Here is a 6339-nt window from a genome sequence, read left to right on the forward strand (position 1 = left end):
TTGATAGAATCCAAAGAAACTCCTTAGCCTTTAACGGGACCTCGGTCCCTCACTTGATTTAAGCTGATTGGGACTTTGTCCCTCCATTATTGACATAAAAATAACTAAAGCTTGAGGAAAATGATCCTTGTTATCCACATTCCATCTTCACAGTAACTGATCTCCTCAGTGGGGGCGCATATATGGACGGGGTGATCCTCCAGATATTCCAGAATTCAGCCACTTGATGCTCTACGCAGTCCAGTAAATCTAGATATTTGCCATAGCAAATTGTTCATCCTCCATACTCTTCTCCGGACCCCAAGCTTTGTTTATACAATGGGAATAGTACTTGTGAACGCCCAAATGCCTTTGAACACCTTAACGCCTGATGGACGAGTGAAAGAGTTCTGAACCCATGCAAAACACCGCGGACTAACGCGAGGGATCCAAGACACCGCAGGAACAGCATGTTATCCTGGACCGTCGACCCAAAACATCAATCCATATGGACTCACCGAATCGACGGCTAGAGTACTCTATATGCACTACAGAGTAACATCAAACTTAAAATGATACTTTTGTCGCACCTTTTTTTTAATACAAAGTACTCTGATAAGAACCCATCACCGTCATAATTTTCTTTTTGCTTTTGCGTCGTTTTCCACCGTGGGAATCGACTTGCCGGGCCATACGATGGTAGTGGAGTTCGTCCGAGTGGGATGGTCGGCGACCATACTTCGTAATCAAGTGAACACGCAGCCATGACGCCAGCTCCTTCTCAATAGAAACGATTCCATAGCCCAATATATATCTGCCAATCTGGGCGCAGAGTAGCACTCAGAAGATAGAAAGGATGGTTTGGCAAACAGCGCTTCTTCTTCAGTTGGCGAGCCTTGCGGCAGCAACAAGAGCAGGGGACGTTGCTCTGCCCCACTGCCAAGCGAAGTGCGGAAACGTTAGCATCCCCTACCCCTTCGGCATCGGCCAAGGCTGCTTCCTCGAAGGCTTTGAAATCAGGTGCAACAGGTCCTTCAACCCTCCCAAGCCCTTCCTCGGCCACGGTGAGACGGATGTCGAAGAGATCCTGCTTCTCCAGGGCCTGGTGGTCGTCAATAAACGTATAGCCCATGACTGCTACTCCAAGAATGGGAGCAGCAGCTATAGCACGACCGCGTTCGCCAGGCTTGGCGAGGCCTTCAGGTTCTCCACAACCCGCAACAAGTTCGTGGCGATCGGGTGCGACACCATCGGACGCCTGGTGGATGAGAACTCGAGGTTCGAGACCGGGTGTTTGTCGGTGTGCCGTAGCACTGGCTACATCACTAATGGTACGTGCAGCGGCATCGGCTGCTGCGAAGCAGTTATTCCAAACGAGCTCAGGTCCTTTAGGGTTTACGTCACCAGCTTTCGCAACCACACCGATTGTTGGGATTTCAACAATTGCAGCTACGGTTTCTTGGCTGATGAGCGGAGGCTAAACTTTAGCGTTGACAGCTTCTCTCGTCTTGCCGGTAAAAAACGCACGGCCGTGACGCTGGACTGGGCCATAGGAAACAAGAGCTGCGAGGAAGCTCGCAATAACCAGACTAGTTTTGCGTGCAAGGCCGAGCACAGCTACTGCGTGAACTCCACCAATGGAGGGGGATACCGCTGCAATTGCTCGGAAGGATTTGAAGGCAACCCTTATCTTCAAGACGGATGCCAAGGTAATTATGTTTCTCTTACAATCAACCATTTTCTCTTCAACTAGATCTATTGGGTCTTAACTTTGCAAAATTGAGTATACGTACTGTGCTCTTCCATTTGAGGTCCCAGTCTTGGTTGGGACGTCTCGCCCGGTATTTAGTTAACGAGAAGATTATTCATTAATTGTTGTATGAGAGAGATTCCTCTAAACTTCATGCTTCGATCGAGTATAGCTTGAATAATTTCATAAACACACCACAACTCATAGAATCCCACTCTTTCAACTGAAGATAGTGATTAGCGAACAATTTAATATCGAGTTTTCCATTACTGGTAGTTATTGTTTCATTGTAATATCTAATATTCGTTATTCGTTAAAAAAATCCAATTAGATGTTTTACTATGCACATTAATGACAATCTTTCTTTTTTCTTAGAGTTTTTTTTTTTTTTTGACCCTCCTAAATATGTAAACTTACATGAATACTTGTGTGAAGTTGTTATTTGCACATGTATCCTCATAAAATATTTATTCTTCATGTATACATTTTCTTTATTTTTTTTGTATGTATACTATGCCATCTAATGCCGTTAAAAAATGAGAGCATACAAAAAAAATAGTAATTTTGCAGGGATATTCATGTAATTTTATATATTTAAGAGATTATACACTAAAAAATTCTATAAAGAAATGGTCAAGATCAGCTAAAATTTGCAATATCTCTCGTGACTCAGTTGAATCGAAAGTCAAAACAAAAAAAAGCTGAATTACATTATTTTTATTTTTTTGTTTAAGATGTTGACTGGGTCAAATTAGAATATTAGAAGATAATTTTGATAATATTATTCTTCCATTTGATTTTTGATATTGTTATTATCATTATGGAATTTATCATATCTATATATTCTTCATTATTTTTGAGAAGATTAAAGAATACTGAATTTAAATAAAATATAGATGTTTAGATTATAGGAGGGAGGGTTGGGGGTCACGGTCCGCTTGGGGAAGAAGGAGGAAGAGGATAGGGAGGTGATAGATGGGGTCGTCGCCGATGTCATCATAGTCATTAGTGTTAAAGCCCTGAAAGTTGGCAACGATGAGGGCAGAATGGTATGAGAGCCTATAGAGCCATGGATAAGAAGGGAGAATTGATGAGAGTGAAGAGATAATTTCATGTTATATTTCATATTATATAATATTTATATTGTATTATAATAAGTATAATATATATGATATATACTTGGGCTAGCTTGCGCCAAGCTGACATAAATCTAAGCCTGGTCTGACCCTCCGGGCTTAAAACCCAGGCACAAGCCCATCCGAATGGTGCAAGCACCAATCGATGCAGCCAGAGGAGCTCTAAATTAGACCTCCCTCTAGCAACCAATTGTAGTTTGCTTGACCTTCACTCACATTCTTAGTTGTATGTTTCTAAATTATTTCTTTTGAAAGTAATGATTCTTTTAACATCTTCTGTAGAAATAGTATCTCTACCATAGAGGAAGGTATCTCTAAAGTGCTTATATGAAAGAGATAAAAAATATAATAATAGGAGCACTTAATTTTCACCATTAATTTGGACAGCAATATTCTTTATATTTATAATAATGGAACTAAACTTAGCAAAATGAGATTTAACTAGTGTATCTTTTATCATAGGTGGCACAAACAAATGTTGCTTCAAACACATTTTATTGGTAAGAAATTTTGTTATATACAAGGACTCCAACTCAAGCCACAGCCAAGTAGCTATCTTCTCATTAAAGACTTCCTGCAAAACCTCACCAGACAAGCACAATTGAATCACAGTAAGAGCTGTTACATGCATATCCTCCTACTCATCTGTCAAATTTTTGGATATATTCTCCTTCCTTAGCCACACTTTCTACAACCCTTATTGCATCAAGATAGCATGCATCTTAATCTATCATAAACCAAAAATGTTAAGAGTGATCAAACTTTTCAATATTAAATTTAATCAATAGCCTAGGATTCAATCAAGTAGCCTATGGCTTTCATACCAAATAAATCTCAATAAAACTAAAACAAAACAAAGAGATTCGAGAAGATAGAGAGGGAGACAAAAATAACACATATAGATTTACATGGTTTGGTCACAAGTCTGCATCTATAAGCAAGGATGGGGAAGAGATTTCACTATAATCAAAAGAATAGATTACAAGGATAAAGCCAACCTTAATTCCAGAATATTTTAGTCTCCAATTTCCCTAATGAGACGAAAAATAGAAATAGATAAAAAAAAAAAAAAGCTCGGGTCCCACGACTTGTGCACATGGGACCCACGATCTGAACAACCTCAGCGCAGTCCTGCAACTCGTGCACATGGGTCTCGCATTCCATGTGTCTGGCCCACTATCACGAGCCACGGCCAATTTCCATCCACTACAACCCATACTATTTGTACGGGCCACGGACGGCCTCACATTAAGTTTATATACATGTTAGATTTGATGACTTCTTATGTCATCTTAGATTTTTGCTTGCATGCTTAATTGGGAATATCTTAATACTCTTTTTGTATTCTTTCTAACTAACATCTTGATGGCTACTCTTTAGACATTGATGAATGTGCATCTTCACCCTGCCTAGAAAGATGTGAGAATACCCCAGGAAGCTATACCTGCTATTGTCCTTGGCACATGTATGGAGATGGCAAGAAAAATGGAAGCGGCTGCAAATCTATATCCAAGCTGCTCCACTGGGTCCTAAGTAAGGCTCTCTACACAACCAAACCAAGGGTTTTTAAATCTTTGTGCATGATATACGATGCAGATGAAATGGCCTGGGTAAATCTCATGCAGATAAACTTCCAACTTACCTCAAGTTATTCTTTTAGGTGCAGGGTTTGGTCTCTTATTTCTAGCTGCCCTTGGTTCTTTGCTTTATTTGATTATCAAGAAGAGAAGACACATTAAGCTCAAAGAGAAGTTCTTCAAAAAAAATGGAGGTCTTCTGTTACAACAGCAAATCTCTTCACTGAAAGATAGTGCTCCATTGACAAGGATGTTCACCAAAGAGGAGCTCATAAAAGCAACAGACAACTACATGGAGAGCCATATACTTGGCCAGGGTGGTGCCGGGACAGTTTATAAAGGAATTCTTTCAGATAAAAGCATTGTAGCAATCAAGAAATTCAGGATATCCGATGATAGCGAAATCGGGGATTTTGTAAATGAGGTGGTGGTTCTTTCCCAAATCAACCATAGAAATGTGGTGAGGCTCCTGGGATGCTGCCTGGAAACCAGAGTTCCATTGCTTGTTTTTGAATTCGTGCCCAAGGGATCGCTCTCTCACCATTTACACAGTGAAGGTCAAAAAGGCTCATTATCCTTGGAGTGTCGTTTAAGGATCGCAGCACAAGTAGCTGGAGCATTGGCTTATCTACACTCTGCAGCCTCCGTACCCATTATTCACAGAGATGTTAAGCCGAGCAACATACTCTTAGATGAGAACTACACGGCTAAAGTATCTGATTTTGGAACTTCGAGGCTGGTTCCATTCAATCAGAAATGACTGGAATCTTTGATCCGAGGGACCTTTGGATACGTGGATCCTGAATACTTCCTCACTGGCATGTTCATTGACAAAAGTGATGTCTATAGTTTTGGGGTGGTTCTGGTTGAGCTCCTAACAGGTGACAAGCCAGTAGTACCAACAAAATCTATGGAGTTCACCAATCTTGCCATGCAGTTCAGTTCTCATGTGAAGGAGGGCCATCTTTTGAAGATTCTGGAGGAACGTGTGATGCAAGAAGGATCCCCTGAGCTGCTGGTAGCCATTGCAGAGCTTGCAAACCGATGTCTTAGATTGAAGTGGGAAGAAAGGCCAGCCATGAAAGAAGTCGCCATGGAGCTAGAGGGGCTGAGAACATCTTGCAAGAATCCTTGGATTAAAAAAAGCAAAGAAGAGGAAGACCATTTGTTGATGGCAGCTGAATGCTCCACAAGTGGTACTTTTGGTGAGGGTGATTCTTCAAAACAGATCATGCTGTCATTCAATATCTCACGATGATTGGATTGAGTTTAAGTGTTCTGAGATTTGATCTTCTGCGTGTTCTATATCTTATTCTAAAGGTAAGGAGACAGCAACATGGCAGAACCAAAGATTCTGAGAACTGAATAACTCTTTTCCCTGTGTTCTATAGGTTTATGTGTTACTTCATCAACTTGTGTATTAAGCAAAAAGCTTATTAGGTCCACCATCTTGGTTGTCCCAAATCTGCAGCTCAGATGTATGTACACACATATGTCTATCCCATTACATTGAGGAATTCTACCGAACGTTGTTCTTCACCAAGGTAACTCTCCTAAATTCTTGTTGATAAGATGCTGGTTGGTTGGAGCAAGTCCCATTCCTGTTCTGATTTCACAGGGGAATAGAGACATCCCAATTTCCCAAAGCTCGATCCCATGTCTCCCCTAATATTCAAATTCTATTCTGATTTCAATTTTAATTTCAATTATGAACTAAATACATCAAGAATATGGTCATTCCCATTCACATTCCTATCCATTTCAATTTCGATTCTAATTTCAGTCGCAAACCACATGCACCCTAAGATCGGTGGTCATGTATCTTAATCATTCAACAGATCCTGACTTTTTCAGTGGGCCATCTTGATTCAACTGTAGGGATATGATGAGTACATAT

The 6339-nt window shown here is 40.6% G+C and overlaps 1 pseudogene; it reads left to right on the forward strand.

Annotated features, from left to right (window-relative positions):
• Positions 1–736: 736 nt before the first annotated feature.
• On the forward strand, positions 737–6079 carry LOC105049577 (putative wall-associated receptor kinase-like 16; annotated as a pseudogene).
• Positions 6080–6339: the final 260 nt, after the last annotated feature.

Source organism: Elaeis guineensis, chromosome 8, assembly GCF_000442705.2.
Source record: "Elaeis guineensis isolate ETL-2024a chromosome 8, EG11, whole genome shotgun sequence".
NCBI classification, from domain to species: Eukaryota; Viridiplantae; Streptophyta; class Magnoliopsida; order Arecales; family Arecaceae; genus Elaeis; species Elaeis guineensis.